The sequence below is a fragment of the Diplotaxodon limnothrissa genome, linkage group LG2 (genome assembly GCF_057381915.1).
Source record: "Diplotaxodon limnothrissa isolate DT_005_m linkage group LG2, D_limnothrissa_male_GT1.1, whole genome shotgun sequence".
NCBI lineage: Eukaryota > Metazoa > Chordata > Actinopteri > Cichliformes > Cichlidae > Diplotaxodon > Diplotaxodon limnothrissa.
The window spans coordinates 33,745,510-33,763,018 of NC_140597.1; the positions used below are offsets into that span (position 1 = coordinate 33,745,510).

A 17,509-nucleotide genomic window follows, 5' to 3' on the forward strand; every position below is an offset into this window, starting at 1 on the left:
AAAGAACATGTTAACTTAAAAAAAAAAAAAAAAAAAAAAAAAAAAAAGATTAGGCAGACGCATCTATTTTTGCTGAATCTCTAAGCAAATGAGGCCTGCTGTTCTTTGGATGTTGCCCTCGGTTCTTTTGTGACTTTCTGGATGAGTCATTGATGTGCTCTTTGAGTAATTTTGGTAGGACAGCCAATCTTGGGAAGGTTAATCAGTGTTCCCAGTTTTCTGCATTTCTGCATAATGGCTCTCACAGTGATTCCCTCAAGTCCCAAAGCCTAATAAATGGCTTTGTAAGCCTTTCCAGACTGATAGATGTCAGTCCCTTGGTGATCTGTTCTCGAGTTTCCTTAGATTGTGGTGTGATGGGTGTTTTTTCCCCCCCTCAAGCTTTTAGCCAACTTCACGTTGTCAAACAGGTTCTATTGAAATGATTTCTTGATTCAGCAGGTGTGGCAGTAATCAAGCCCGGGTTTGGCAAGTGAAACTGTATTCAGCTTTTTAAAAAATATGGTTAATTCATTCTCAGTTGTGGTTATTTGCATGACATCTCATTTAACTTTTTGCTTTGGCTGATACTGAAAACACATTCTAGTGGAATTTCATAAGTTCAAAGCTTGGTAAGAAGCTAAAATTCCCAGTCTAATCACTCAGCCTGATCATTCACATTCATCTAGAGTTAAATCTGCAGCAACTCTAGCGAATCCTCCGCAGCTAAGTTTGCAGCACTTGCACCAACACATTCAAGTTAGTTTTCTCATTATATTGCATCCCACTCCTGTAAGCAGAAGGTGAGGATTCCTCTCTTTAGCTCATGTGGCAGTAGTCCACATGTTCTGTATGAGTAGCCAACTAAAAAGTGGGCAAATTCGGCTCAAGTCACTTTGCTATTCAAAACCTTACAGATAGGACATATAGTGAAATCTAGCCATAGTTATAAAGGTGCAGACCCTGTCCACCATTGCAGAGGCAAGAGGGGTGTTCAGGTTAGACATTCTCTTGCCTGCAGTGGTTTTTCTTTACTAAAGCATGAACTGTGTCTGCTCAGCATTCGCAACATACCCCCATTTGTTTCAAATTTTTCAGTTGGGTCATGCCTTAAACTAACTGTGCAGATAAATGCCTTTTTTTTTTTTTTTTTTAAATCTCTGAGAGTCATGAGTTGTATTTAGCAAAGCTAGACCCGGATAGGTCAGGTCAGGCTTTGGTCTTTGCAATAATTACTGACGTTTCAGTTTTTCAATACCAAGTAATATGAAACTGATCAAAGTTTATGTGTGGAATTCAGGTGAGGGGGCGGAGCCTGTTTTCTTTTTTCTTAATAGGGTGATATGTTTAGCTTTGATTTTTACATCTGCATAAGACATTTATACGGAAGTTCATTCAGTCCACTATAGTGAACCTTATATAATAAAAAAAAAAACCAAACAAACAAACAAAACCCTTAGCCTCTTTCTGTTATTCCAGGAAGCTTTGGTTAGGTAAATCTCTCTTGTCGTTCACATGTTGGTGATTATCGGCTTACTGTTTCCTGTCTTGCAACTTTCAGCCTTTTGCAGGCCCTCTGCTCTCTGTTGGCCAGCCCGCGCCTCCATGCAGGCTCTTTTCTCTCCTGTCTGTGCAACTCTCAGTCTTATTGTAGGCTCTCTGCTCTCTATTGGCCAACAGCGGCTCTGAGTCTTAATGCAGGCTCTTCTCTTTCCTGCATTTTGCAACCCTTTCTTGTCTCCTATCATCTTTCTGCTGCAGGTTGGCCTCCAGTGCCCCTAAGCTGGCAGCCTCTCCTCTCTGCCCTTCAATCTCTCCTGTCTCCTTTGCCAGCTCTCAGCCTTATCACTAACTCTCTGTATCTCTCCTGTCGTACCTCAGCTCTGAGCCAAATCAAAGGATCTACGTCCCTGTCTTAGCTCTAGTCTGTCCTCATGCCTTATTACAATTTCTCTCCACCCTCCTGGCCCCCGATGGCCCTCGAGTCTTGTCGCAGGCTCAATTTCTACTCTGCTGCTTCATAAATTCACATGTTCCATTCCCTATAGATCAGATCTTCCTGCCACGGCAAGAATGCGTTCTTTTCTTTGGGTATCCTGCCCTAATACCTATCACTTCTGGGATTCTGTTCTGCTGTAATTGGCCATCGAAGTCTGACAGTCAAATACCTCAAATTGTATTTTCTACATCAATAAATCATGTTCAGTTCCTTCTAATGATCTCTCCTTATTGAAATGAAGCTTATGCATTAGTTCAATAAAGAATTCAAAATTCAAATTCAAATTTTATTTGTCACACACACACAACCATACACAGTATGACATGGGGGTGAAATGCTTGTAGCTGTACAAGAAGATCTGTAGTCACACATCTGACTGCTTCCCAGGTATTGGCAGTCAAGGTGACGGTGACATCACTGGTCTACCTCAATCATCTTTCTGCCGGCCTTCTTCAGGCCAATCAGCTTTCACTCTGCGTGCTTTAAATCTTCCTGCGCATCCATCATTCTTCCTTGCAGACGCCTTTGTGCAACACACCTCTTTCCCCATCACCCTCTTTCCCTCATCACTGAGGCTCCATTCATGCCTCCATCTCCACCACCAGCGTCTAGACTCTGGTGGGTCCTGCCCTAATCAAAATCACAGCTGGGATGGCCATTGGAGTCTAACTGGCAAATACCTCAAATTTAATTCTATACATCAATAAATCATGTTTAATTCCTTCTCATGATCTCTCTTTATTAAACTAAACTTAACAAATATTGTCATTATACTTAATTATTTTTTGCGCACAGTATAATTGCAGAGGGTGCCTATATTAATAACTTATTAAAAAAACTTTTATTCTTTAGCAGTGCAATAGAATACAATTCTTTTAGATTTAGTGGGTGTTACTTCAATTTGATTTGCTTTCAGAATCAAACCATAGAAAAAGATAAAACATCCTAAATAAGTAAATAAAAAGAAACTGGCAGCAGCTGTAGGAACATAAGACAGGTCAGTGTTTGTTCTGATTATTTTTGCAGTTATTTTGAACTCATCTTCTACAATAGTGCATTCATTCACCAAAAACACAAGTGGAATTTGTGGTGAATTTCTTTTGACATTCTCCACTACTGACAATGCCTCTTTGACAATGTTTATCTCACTCTGTCTTCAGCATTGGCTGGAAAAACACTCAACACAATATCGACAATGTTGCATTGTGTAAAAAAAATCTAATGAAGCTACAAAGAACTTCTATTTGCTCACTTTCTGCGTACTGACCGCCTGCTTTTGATAAGCTCTCTGAATACAAACCAGGCTTTTAAAATACTTTTGAGCAAACTTTTCAAGCAAGCAAAACTACAGAAAGTAATCTTGTCGTCAAATAGATGCGTTGAATTTCTTTTTTTCTCATTTTTTCTGGGATTACTGCCAGGGATGGTTAGTCATTACACTGAATACTCCATCCATCCATCCATCCATCCATCCATCCATCCATCTTCGTCCACTTATTTAACAGAAGTTTGAAAAAATCATAACAGAAGCATTTTGACAATGTCTCTAGAAATAAAAAGCAGCAAACATTGAGTTATATTCTTAAATGTGCTCTGGAATAGACATTTATCATATCTTGAAAATCATCTCAATACCTACAAACAAGATACTTACAGTACACTGCTGGCATGGTCTGAATCTAAGATCATAGTTTCCTTCAATATTTGTGATTTATTTTTTACAGATATACTATAAAATCTTTCTCTTTTTCCATCGTATACTACATTTTATTTGCAGCTTTCAAAGCCATTATACCATCCATTCAAATCAAATCAAATCAAAATTTATTTATATAGCACATATTAAAACAACAGTGTTGACCATAGTGCTTCACAGTCAGTAAAAACACGAGACAATTAAAACAAACAATAAAACAGGACAACAAACAATAGGTAACAACACAATAACCTAAAACAGCCAACTAGTTAGAATCAAAAGCCAAAGTAAAAAGATAAGTTTTAAGACGTGATTTAAAAGACTGGATAGACTCGGCAGTACGAATATGTACAGGGAGGTTATTCCAGAATCTGGGTGCCACGGTTGCAAAGGCCCGGTCTCCTCTCGACTTCATTCGAGACCTAGGTTGTGCAAGGAGCATGTGATTGGATGATCTAAGTGCTCTGTTGGGATTGTATAAGTGGAGTAGTTCAGAGAGATAGGCGGGCGCTAAATTATTTAGAATTTTAAAAGTGAACAAAAGAATTTTAAAATCTATGCAATATTTAACAGGGAGCCAATGTAGTTTGGCTAAAATTGGAGTTATGTGTTCATTCAGTTTAAAAACCTGATATGTGGTTGGAAATCATTGATTGAGATCAGTCCATTGTGTATGATTAAGCCTGTGTTGCACAATCAGGTGTTCTACTCACACCTTCTTACCTATAGGCAGGTCCAAACAGCTGCTGAAAGAAATTTGATAGATTAAAAGTTATTTTGTCTGGTTGTTATGTTACTTTTATTCAGTCATATCACAAGTTACAGTTAGGCCAGTGGCATGTGACTTCCCTTATCCTGCGGGAGAAATTATTCATAACACGCACACAAACAATCACACGCAGACACACACACATACGCACACAAGCACACACACATTTATTCAACCGTCCATCCCAATCTAATCCTCTGATTTTACTCCTCTCTGCAGTCTGAGCTGCCCATGTTTTCATTGTAGTCATGGGCTGTGACTCATCGTGCGTCTGAGCCAAGCTATTTGCGCTGGTTCACACTGGCTGACACACCTAGAGCCAGGAAACACACCCATTCCCACATATCCTTGTATTCAAGTGAGTGATCTGCAACAAAACAGTGATACACAGAGGACATTGACTTTGCAAGAGCATGGAAGATATTTAGCACATTTCACAATTATCCAGTTTGAACAGTCCACATTTGAGTTGTCCCAGAGCTAACTGACTGCTCTGCTTATCTTTGTCTCCCTCTGACCTGCTGCAGTGAGTTCATTTAGAATAAAAGCAGATATATTTATAAGAAATTTATATGTGAACACCTGTATTATAGATAAACGTCATGAGTATCTGAAAAAATAACCAATGATATGATTTACTGATGAGTTATTAAATAACTGTAAACATTTAACTCCTACTGAAAAGTTTGTGAGCAGTGCATCGTTTTTGACAGGAGTAATCCTGATTGCTAGCAGACACATAACAGGAGTTGTCTGTCTGGAATCAGCATTTTCTGGTAGCTAAGACTGTTCTTTAAAGGCCACACCCCGTTGGCAAGAAAGGGAATCAAATAGGCGCTGTACTTCGAAAGTGGGTGAAATCTTATTCTGTTCAAGTTAAAACGTTAAATTCTGTGGAAAATACTATAAGCACTAGATGATTGCTTTAGTAGTTGTGCACTCATACACACAGTATACTTTAAACACTAAAGTAACGTTTTTCTTTTTGAAACTTTTGAAAAAAACTCTTTTGAAACTTCCCCTGAACATTTTTAAACACTGTTCCATCCCAAAGAGTAAAGCTTTACCCCACTTTATACACAGTTCTTTAGGATCTCTGCATGTCTTGCACATGTTTGGTGTTATTTCTCCACTTTTATCTCAGTGTGCTCACAATTACAGACATCTACACACGTCTGCGCACAAACAGCGGGCCTTCTTTTTTGTGGGAGAGCTGCACCCTGTTTTCGCAACAAAACAAAATCTGAGATCTCCTGACTCAAAGTTTAGTGTAGTAACATTAAAATATGCGTGTGTGCGCGCACAAGCACAAGCGTGTGAGTACCACTCCCCGGTTCACTCCCAACAAAAACAACACAGTAACTTCCTCTGTATGTAATCTATTCCTTGCATGTTGCCTTCATCTCGCTGAGTATGGGTGTGGCATATTGAGAAGGACACTGCAGGAATTTCAAAGACACTAGACACTGTTGTGAGAAGGGGAGACGCACATGTGTACACTTAAAACACACATGTGCATCCACAACCCACATATGAATTCTATTTTCAAAACTGGATGCACACATATACTCCCCCTAAAAAACCCAAACAAAAAATCCCATCCATCCATTTTCTTCCGCTTATCTGGGGCGGGGTCACGGGGGCAGCAGCCCAAGCAGAGAAACCCAGACTTCCCTCTCCCCAGCCACCTCCTCCAGCTTGTCCGTGGAAACAGCAAGGTGTTCCCAGGCTAGCCGAGAGATATAATCTCTCCAGCGTGTCCTGGGTCTGCCCTGGGGCCTCCTCCCTGCCTCCTGTCCTCCGTGAATCGCTACCTTATCGTGGTGGAGGGGTTTGTGTGTCCCAGGGATCACAGGGGCTATGTTGTCTGGGGGCTTTTGCCCCCTGGTAGGGTCTCCCATGACAAATTGGTCCTGGGTGAGGGACAAGACAAAGAGCGATTCAGAGGGAGCAGTTCACCCTCCCTGCCCTGGAGCCAGGCCTGGGGAGGGTACCCGAGGGCGAGCGTCTGGTGGCCGGGCCTTAGTCCATGGGGCCCGGCCGGGCACAGCCCGAAAAAGGGACATGGACTCATCTTCCTGCAGGCCCAACACCCGCAGGAGGCACCGTAGCCGTGTGGCGGCCAGGAGTTGAGGTCCTGACGGAGGTCCCCAGCTACCAAGACTGGCAAAAAATCCACAACCCTCCAAAATTACTGTTACTGATAAAAGCATGTGGCACAAAATATCCATAGCTATATACAGCTATGCTAGATGGTAAAAGCAGCCAAGAGTAATAAGATAAGATAAGATAAAATAACCTTTATTAGTCTCACACGTGGGAAATTTGTTTTGTCTAGCAGAAAGTGAACAGTGCAAAGTTATATATAGTTGTATATAAAATTAGAGAACACTGGAATACAATAAGAATAAGATACTGTACACAACTGTACAGAATAGAATAGAATGGAATAGAATAAAATACTATATACAATAGAATGAAATGAAATAAAATTATATATACAATAGGATAAAAATAAAAATAATGGATAAGTGATGGTAAAGGTTAGCTTGTGGTGAGCTACAAGAAACCAGCACATAAGTTATAAATTCTGCTCTGCTAAACACTGTAGTAACAGCTTTCACACTTGCATTAGTAGCGTTAGGAACGCCCAAATAAACACTTTTCGAAACATGTCCTTGAGGGGAGTACTTAAGTTCATTTAACAAAGCTGCTGGTGTACACTGGGAACAAAAATGGATGGGAATACCTTTTTTTAAAACATAGTGTTAGTCATGGCTTATCAGATGTTCTCATCTATAAGCCTGTTGGTGACACAGCCATACCCATAATCCCAGTATGATTTGTCAGAGGAACCGCCCAGTGACTCTCGTAACAAGCTATCATGCCATCGCTTTGCGTGTCTGCATACCACATTGAAACATTTCATAGCTATGATCATTTAGAATGTTTTGGTTTTAATTCATAACGTTCAGTGTTTGGCTTTGCAGTACTTTTAACACAGTGGGATGTAAAAGAAGTACTCTGACATTAATCTAGGACTTTAAGCTTAACATTAGCAGTTTCACTCTAAAAATAAACTTTCATGTGACACACTCAACATACAGCACACAGACAATTACAGCAATGACTACTGCAACTACAGTTTTCAGCGTATGAAAGTGAGCTAAAAACAACAACAACCTGTGTAAAGCACAGTGAAAATGTGGAATACATTTTAATGTCCAAATTAGATGCAAAAATTATTTAATATAAATTATATTGCTACTGCAGTTCACTAGCACAGGGTGGGCCCCATTAAAGCGACAGACTTCTGTAAATCCTGTCTTGTAAATAGACACCTTGCCTTTTGTGTTTAACTAAAGGCCGTCGTCCCGAACCATTTTGGTAATGATAGCTTTGTGTCAGTTTATGTGCGGCAGTGTAAATGTTTTAATAACATGTTGATGTCATTGTCTGTCATGATAACCATTTTGTGGAGTGCATCTCTTCTTCTCTGTGTACTTCATTGTTATACTGTAGAACAAAAACTGAAGTGGGCAAAAAGCTGTTTTAAACAGAAAAATCATGATAAAAACAGTACAAGTTTCTTGCCTGAATAATTTGTTACATAGTGCTGATTACATTCGGATAACAAGAGTTTGAAAACCTGACATTTAAGTGTTGAAAGTTCTTTTTTTCAAGCAGAGCTCACTTTTCCTGTTGCATGTCTTTGCAACCGTCTTTGTGAAGCAGTGGGTGGTCCCATGAACACTAAGGACCACTCCCCGTACACGGGTCCCCTCCCCTGGATTCCCCTCCCTCTGCTAACCAGGAGCCCAGCCCAGCTCCCTGTCCAACCACTCTGCTCAGCCCAGACTAGCAGCCACTCAGAAAAAAAGAGGTTAAAATCAACTCAGAACGGTGGAGGGAGGGAGAGAGAGGGGGCAGAAAACGCCCTGGAAATCTGGTTGATCAAGAAATCGAAAAAGACTGACAGAGTCCTAGCAGACTGCGAAGGCGTGACAGTGTGAAAGTGTTTTTCTTGGAGTGAGGAGAAGTGGAGAAGTTTTCAAGGATGCTCAAGCAGGCGTGAGGCTTCTAGGGCGCTAAGGCTGCGCACAGGTAAAGCTGCACACTTTTTTATTTTCTTTAATTGAAGTTAAAAGTTTTTTTTTAAACTGTTCTTTCGGTTTCTGAACTTTAACAACTCTGCTGCAAGACAACAAATCAGTCGTTCCAACTTGGCCAGAGTTTAAATAACTAACTTGCAAAGGCGTCACAGTTATCTGTCCAGCATTCTTGTTCATAGCACCAGGCACTTGCAGTGAGCGTGTTTATCATTGTAAGATTATTATGAGTTGTTTTATATGACTAGAAAACTTGTCTCCAGAGTTTTTCAAGGACTTTTTATTTTCCCCTAAGGGAATGTTTTTGCATAGGAGCATCTTGCCTAAACAGTGTTATTTGTTTTCATTGTAAATATGTAGAGTGGCAGTAACTTTGTGTGAAAACATTCATACATGATAAATATTTAATTAAAATAGAGCAGGACAGGAGATGAGGGTGTGGGTACACACCCACCACATGAATGCAGACTAGATTGAAGTTGTGCAGTTTACTAAGATGCATATAAGTCATTCATGGCTATATACTTTATTGCCTTTAGATGATTTTGATCCTTCTTAGAGATAACAAATAAGAATAGCTACATTTGTGTAGTTATTTCACCTTTGTGCAGTGTGGATGTGTAGATGTACTTTGCATAGTGAGTGGGACTTTTTCTTTTGTACAGGACCTCAATAACCCACATTTTAAAGTTATATCAAAGAGGTGCCGAAATGATTGTTGACAGTGTTGATGTTATCGCTCAGATGTCTCTCTTATCTAATCCAATGTCGTTTGCTAAGAAATGGAAGTTTAAAAAGTTACTACTACTTCCCTATGAGAGTGTACAGCAACAACTTTGGGTGTGGATCCCCCCTCTCTCCTCCCCCTTCTTTTTTTCTCTCCCTCCCTTTTTGTTTGCTGTCTCCTCACAGTGGCACACCCTTTAGTGCCAGTGAAAAAAAGGAAAACCATCCACGCTACAGACAGTTTTTTGCAGCGGGTCTCAGCAAATTACATTTAAATGTCCTTTGTGGGATACTAAGGGTGTGCTGGCGAAGACAGAAAAGTCATGATTATGGCTTTTTCCATGTCTTTTCACTGGATTCACTGTGTTGTTGGTTGGTGGTCTCTCTCTCTCTCTCTCTCTCTCTCTCTCTCTCTCTCTCTCTCTCTCTATATATATATATATATATATATATATATATATATATAGAGAGAGAGAGATACAAAAAGTATTATATTTTTAAATGCAAACTGCTTCCGTTTATTGGCTAAATATGTATCAGCTTTTGAACAAAACCTTTTTGGTTTGTGTTGCGCAACATGAAGTTGAAAACTTTCACTGCTGCTTGGCTCTGAGGCATATATGCATTTCATGACTTACTTTTTAAGGTCTTGAGCAGAGAAAGATTTGTCTTTGTCTATTTTACCATGGGTCTCTCAACCTGGGCTCCTGGCCAGGGTGTGCAGGGGGAGAAGAAGGGAGGAAGACAGGGAAAGAGAGTCATGGAGTGAGTTGGTGAGGGGGGGATGGGCGGGGCAGGGGGTTGAGGAGGGGAGTAATGGAATGTAGTGGTTTGGAAAGACAAGCTAATTGAAACCAGGTTTGAGGCAGAGCAGGGGGAAGAGCTGAGACTTTGCACGTTTGGGGAAAAGAAAAAGAGGCATTTCTGAAACCCTAAAGTCAGGGGATTATTTTCTTTCCCATAATATATTTAAAGCCTAAAATGGCATCATTTCAGCTGTGGTTTAAAGTAGAATCACTGCATGTAGTGCTGCCTATATTTTATGTGAAGTGGGTGTATAAGTTGAAAATCAGGAGTTCAGAAAGATCCTTTGTTTAATCTCACTTGGAAGTCAAATTTCATTGTGCTGTTGCGTGTCCTCTGCAGCTCCCTCCTGCCACACCCAAAAGTCACTTTAGAGGAGGGTTAGCGAGAGCTGATTTTTGCCCTGCTCTGCGTAGTCTTTTCTACAACGTGCACTTAACTCACACTGGGTGACCCACAGCTGTACATGTGTGGCATTTCTCAAATTGCTCTAGTCAAGGTGATTGATTATAACACAGGCTGCTTAAAGGGCCAAATGTAGTGATTGTCATTTAATCGGCATTATGTTTAGCGTTTTTAGCTTTACTTGGTGATAATACGGTGTGAATAACCAAACTAAACATGATATTTCAGGTGTAGAGTTTTGCTTCAAGAGAGGGTGTGGACCTTAAACATAATAAATTTGAAGCGTGATTTATATTTCAGCTGCTCAAACATTCAGAGCTGCTCCTAACCGCCCCAAAGCTGAAATGCTCGTCAGTTAACAGGGCCTCATCTTGGCCTGGGGTGGATACTGTTTGTCTAAATACTTGCTCTGTCTACCAGTGCAGCAGTACAGAGGGTACATTATTTTGTCACCTAGCAATGTAGGTCACTTGGAATTCCAAAAAGCACACCTTGAAATTTTAAAGCTTCATTGATCACATTTTTCTTTTTCTTTCACTCCGATGTTGCGGCTCTTCTCACCCATGTGACAACCAGCGTCGTTAGTAGGAAGAACTGGAAGAAGAGCATGCCGCATGACAGTTTGGAGCCTTGACAGTGTTGAGATGCTTATCGCAGTTCTCTGCCAGCGCAACTGCGTATTCTCGCAGTGTTGACTGACAGCACAGGCGCGAGGAATGGTGTTACTCATATGTTCCAGTATAAAATGCAAGGAAACTGGTCTCTGGCATGCTTCCTCTGCTATTTCCTCATGGGTTTGTTGAGCGGGTGGTTGAAGAGGTGGGGCGGGGGGTGTTCAGTAAGCTGAAAGAAAGCGTGGTGGTTTCGAACAAACTATAGCGTATCCTTTTCACACTTGGCTTTCATTACGAAACCAAGCATTCCGGACGACTCCGTAGACGCACACCCTGGATATTGGTTGGATAAAACAATGCAAAATGTATAGAGTGAGAAGATTTTCAATGAGCAACATTTTTCTTCCCTAAAGTTGCAAATAAAAATTTAACCATAGTGTGCAATTTCAGAACGTCTTTCTAGGCAATCCACCCAGCAGCCACGCCCTTCTCACTCACCCACTGCTGGAATGTTTCAGTGTGTACTCAGTATTCTCTGTGGAGCGCCTATCATTAGCTTGTCTTGTTTTTGAGAAACAGTTATTTTAAATTTGCGATGAAATAGTCACAATAAGTCACAAATAATTCTGTGGCAACCACGCACCTGCATGCAATTCAGACTATTTCACTGTAGATTTTAGCAATGTGGGACCTTCCCAAGCATGGAGCTCAAAAAGGGCGTGAATCATTTCTGTCTGATAAAGCAAGAACTCGCACCAGTACTCCTCCAAACATCTCCTATATAAAAATATCAAAAGCCATCTGTTACTAAGCACTACTTGGAGATACATGCCCTAAATGTCAGGGCAACCATGCTTGGAATGTAAACTGAGAAATACATTCAACATGGTTTTTCTTTATCTGGCACAAGATATTCGAGGATGGAACTCTCGTGTGGTCTAAATAGAAGTGTGAATTGAAAGTACAATCCTGATGCTCTGTTTATGCTTCAGGTTCTTACAGCAAAGGAAGTCTCACATCTATATATACATTCTGCTGCTATGGTTGCCACCTAACTCCTACTCATAACCTTGTCCCCTGTTCCGTGAATGGACTTGTATTTGCTCTCATTCAAGCAGCAGCTGAATATATTGCCATGTTAAACTAAGCGTGGCAATTTTTTGGCGTGACCTGTTTAATGTGTCAGTAAGCCTCTTGTGATGTTCTTTTTATATGGCTGATCTGTTCAAACTTGGCGCTTCTCTTTGGTCTAACTTGTTATGCCAGTTCAAAATTTACATCCTAGATGCTTGATAGTCATGCCACTGAAATTATTGTTGGGCATTAGCCCAGGATCACTTCTCATTTAATAGCAGAACAGATCTTAAAAAATAGTTTGAATAAGCTTTTTTTTTTTTCAAATCAAATCAAGTTTTTTGTCTATAGCACAGTGTTACATATACAATCTCAAAGGCAGTTCTTGGTGTAATAATAGGAATGCAAAAAATAGGAATGCAAAGGAACAGGATCTCTAAAAAACCTGTAAGAACCCTCGAGAGAGGAAATTAAAACTGAGGTCTTAAATGTCTTGGTGTGTAATAGAGAACAAGCAGTTATGACAGAACTGTGCAGAGCTTAAAAAGTATGTGAAAATCAAGGCAAAGCTGAAGTATGCTTCAAATGCAACCCCTCATTTCTGATTTTTTAAGAGCAAGAGAGGAGGATTTTAAGAGTTTCCTCAATTTTTCCATTTGGTGCATGACTCCTGCCAAAGTCACAATGGCTTAATCAGAAGCAGGCCAAGTTAGCGTCAGTGGGCAGGCTTTAGTCTTATGTTGGACTTGTGGTTTGCTTCAGGGCTATGTGGACTATGGAGTGCAGAAAACAACCAATTATTTTGACTCTCGTTCCTTTTATACACGTCACACGTGCACGTCCTATCTGCTTTTGTGAAGGAACATTGAAGGCCAGATACTGCTGTCTTCTTTGGTATTTCTTCGCTTTTGCTGTGTCTAAATACAATGCAGCAGGGGGGGAAAGAGAGTCTGTTTTGTTTTGACAACAAGACTGATTAGGTCACTGGTCTTCTCTCCGTATCTGCCTTGCTGTACTGAGGTCTTTTTATCTGCTCATAATCAAATTTTATCAGAGCCCCACTCTGTGTGATACACTCTGAAATTGAGCCTTAATCATTGTCACATTGCTCCTCTTTTCTCATTACTAAATTGATTGGATTTGGCAATCAAATTGGTAGACGGACTAAAGCTGCTTTGATCAGTTTCCAGAATGTATTGACCTACTTAAGCACAAAGTATGAAAGTTAACAGTCCAGGTTTGGAGGCATGTCTCTTTTTAAGTGATGGGGTGATGAGCTGGCTGCTGTTTACTGCGTCAGTGAAGCGCATGTTAAGCCAAAAGACACAAATGTAACCTCTCAATGCACATTTGACACACGTCTTAGGGTGCCATCACAGATGCACTGCTGACTTAACGTTGCATTTTTGCTTGTTTGAGTGGAACCTGGAGGTTGGGGGTGTGTGGTGGACTCATTGCAGGTGGGTGGGCACTCCAGCTGTGTGCGGGGTGGGCAGCACAAAATAAAGCTAGAGTTAGTGTCAGAAGGAGGACATTTCTTTGGAGTTAGTCACTGTAGAAGAGGTTGGGCTTTCTTCCAGCTGGCCTGAGGGCTCTATCAAGGAATGTGTGTGACTGGAGGCCTGGGTGGGGCTGTGCACTGTGCTACTCCCTCTGCAAGTAAAGCCGAGAGGCAAAGCGACACGATCTGTGTCGTGGACTGTGGTATGGTACTTCTGGGCACTGCGTGTTTTTATTTGCTTCCTTCACTGTTTGTTGACCACATTTTATCTTCCAGAAATACCTGCAGATGTGCTATGTGTGTGTGGTCTTACCAAGACACTGAGTAAAGAGGGTGGGGCAAACTGTCTCATATATTTTGATTTTGTTAAATCCGATATGCCTATTTCGTCATTTTCTATCATGACGTTGTAGCACAACACCTAAAAGCTTACACATATAATAACTTTATCACTAAGGCAAACACAGTGTCACATTTTCTTTAGTCTACCTTGTTGTATTCTGTGACATAACAGTCCGAATCAGTAACAGGGGCATGAGTATACACAGCTGCTGTGGTGCAAGTCTCACTTCACACATGTAATGCGAACCCATTACTGGCTGGTATTTTATCTCAGCTATGTATTCTATTGGTGCAACAGAAAACAGGCCAAACTTTACTACGTTTTTTAAACTTTGCATCACTGTTAGGGGCTTTGTTACATTGCACAGGTATTAAAATCTGACTGTTCCATCTCACAAATATAGTAATGAGCAGTTTAGGTTATTGAACATAAAATGTTGGGAAGGGGGAAGTTAATGATGGGGTTGAAGAAGAATTTTCCTGAAGGGCATGTTCCCACTGGTGCTGCATGTCTCTGCGCACATCAAGTCTGGTTCTGTTTGTACTGAGACTGACAAAAAGAGGGCTTTGTTTCACAATAACACAATAATTGGCATAAGACCTGTAAGATGTTGGGCTAGTTACAGCACGTGTCTCACATTTTCAGCTTTGCCTTGATTTTCACAAACACAAGACTGACTTAGTGTAAAGAATGATGCTCAGAATTTAAATGATAGATTCAATTTAGGCAACAAACTTTGCTGCTATATTTGCTATTATTGCTTCGCATTTCTGCCTTTCTGTTGTGGTTTGATATTTTTACAGTCTTCCATGAAGCAGTGAAACTAAGGCAGATCAATGCATTAGCATTTTTAATAGTATACTTCCTCTCTGAATTCCTCTATAGCCAAATTTTCTTCATTTTTAATCAATTTCTAGCAAACCTACTTGTTGTAGTTTGGCTAGTTTAGAGACAAACAAGTGGTTAAATTGATTTAAAAAGACATATTTCCTTACCAGTGTCAACACTGCTTCCAGCTACTTGTTGGTTAATTATTAAAGCCTCTTAAGGTGATGATTGATCAGCATCAGTAGTCTACTACATTAGACTACTTTATAAACGTATCTAAAAAGAAGTAAAGGAATGAATACCTGTGATTAAGTCTAGTCATGAAAGTAAAAAGTGCAGGGGCTTTTTTGTAAATATTTTCTTATGCATAAGTATGGTAAGCTTGTAAGCTTCTAAAGTGAATCCCCACTTTTTCAGTTCTGCCTTTCCCATCTCTTAATGTGTAGGCTAACATTCTATAGCACAGCTAAATTTCATCACTTAGTACTGAATCCTACCACAGCATTTGACTTTATCATTCATATGGAGATGCACCTCGTAACATAGCAGGGACTTCTATGTGGAAAAGACATGCATAGCTTTTTGTCATCTGTCAAGCATGTGACTGAAACTCAACTTTATATAGCAACATGGAATGTTATTGCAAAAGAGAGCAGCAAAGGTTTCTTTGCTGTCTTAGCAATACTTAATCTGTGTACAAATCATACTAATTGTGTTTTTTTTTCTCAACAGAAGTCAAGAATACAAGAACAGAAGCAATAAACTGAAGCTCCTTGGCTTTGCTTGAGCAATCCAAGGTAAGTGAGTGCCCTTAAGTATATTGGAAACGATACAAAGAAAATCTATGATAGACTACATAAAAAAAGGAGAGAAAAAGAAAATCAATTTTCTTACTACCATCACTTTGCTCAAACACTAACTAGTCAGTGTTACCACAGAGCAGCATCTATTTTATGGTCAGACTGCAAACCGCTTTTGGAATGTTTGCTGCAAAGCCTCCAACGTAACTGGAAGGTCATGCCGCCGTCATTCAGCTGTGAAAGGCCTGCCTTGTGGAAACCTGATACCTGGGTGCTTCTGCTCCATGTGTCTCCTTTTGGTATCCCGTCCCTCCTCCCAAAGTGACCACCTGCTTCACTCAAGTCCCTTTTCCCTTCTTGAGAAACGACCATGTCAAGAGCCCGCCAAAGATAATTTACTTCTTTTGTGTGTAGGGAAAAACTAGCAGTACTTTGACTGATTAGTGTTAAATCTGTAGGCCAATGATACTGTATAAATGATCCATATCCAGAAATGCTCTGTGGTTGCATTCGAGGTAACAGAAGCTTTTGTTTGTCTGGCTGGCTGCTCATATCCCCTTCTGGACAGACATACCAAGCCATAATAAAACATGACAGACAAGCCCGTTGATCTACCTTCGTATTTGGCATTGGATCAGCGGTACTCAGGCACGTTATAGAAATGAAAGAGAAAGAATACAGAGCTGAATGACTGTCATGTACTGTCAACTCCTGGAGTCCCAGACCATTTGCTATGATTTCAAGAACAAGGGCTCATTCATTTGGCATATGTTTATAATCATAAGGTCTTTTTGGGTTAATTGTTAATTTTCCTAATTTAGTTTATACTTAATTACACTACTTTCTAAGTTTATCTTAAAATAAGCAAAGAAATTAATAATTGTGATTAAGTTGAGTAATGACAGTAAAAAGTGCAGGGACTTTTTGCAAATATTCTCTTATGCATATCTCTGAACTTGTAAGCTTCTGAGGAGAATCCCCACTTTTTCAGTTCTGCTTGGATGCCTTTCTTTAATGTTCTATAACATAGCTTGACAACAACCCCCCCCCCCCCCCCCCCCTTTTTAATTGCCTCACTTTAATTTTTTTTAACATACTCTTTTCCTTATATCTCTTTCTGTGTGTTTCAAATTCCCCCTTGATTTCTGTTGCATGCCTCAGCTTCCCCCCACAGCTTGCTGCCAGAAATATGTCAGAACGTCTAGGACACAATGGCCCAAATAGTTCAAACATGGTAAGCCTGTGTGCTAGGCCAAAATCAAAATATTTATCAAAACTATATGATTATGCTTGAAAATAAACCTTTGAAGGGATAAAGGGATAGTTGTGTCCCACGATTATGCGTATGAATGTGGATGCATTCTTAACTTCCCACCCTGTTTTTATAAACCCAATAATATTTCTTATGCTTTTCCCCTGTGAACATTTTTTCTGAACAATTATCTCATCTAGCAGTAATCTGTACAATGCCAATAAGACTAGCAAAAGAGAAAAACAAGATCATGTGAAAGGTTTGTCAGTTATTTGGGTCTGTTTTTATTGACTGGATTAGGACAGGATATATTCGGGCAAAATGAGCTGTGTTCGAGCCCATGGGGAAGACAAATTCCCTTTGATTTCTCCCAAATGCTGTGAGTGTGGGATCTGAAGGACACTTTAAAGATTTTGTAAATGGCTGCATCAGTTGGCCTGATTTGAATTTGCTCTACCCAAGATAATTAAATAAAGCTATGTTTTTTGGTACTGTTTTTTTTACCCCTTCAGTTTTCACACATTTCAACTATAACTGATGCATATAATGTTGCAGCTTGAGGTCTTGATAGATTCGTGTTTCAAGGTACTATGAGGCCATGCGGAAAAGC

General features: G+C 40.2%; 1 protein-coding gene across 4 annotated transcripts in view; it reads left to right on the forward strand.

The window, feature by feature from the left end:
* Window positions 1-8,300: 8,300 nt before the first annotated feature.
* The window catches only part of ahnak (AHNAK nucleoprotein), a 31,482-nt gene continuing 22,273 nt past the window's right edge, over window positions 8,301-17,509 (forward strand). For 3 of the 4 annotated variants that reach the window (XM_085362791.1, XM_085362809.1, XM_085362818.1), the window contains exons 1-2: window positions 8,301-8,547; window positions 15,580-15,644. The gene's annotated coding sequence lies outside the window, so the exon portion shown is untranslated. The remainder of the gene's footprint in view (window positions 8,548-15,579; window positions 15,645-17,509) is intronic. The other variant, XM_085362800.1, reaches the window with a different exon arrangement.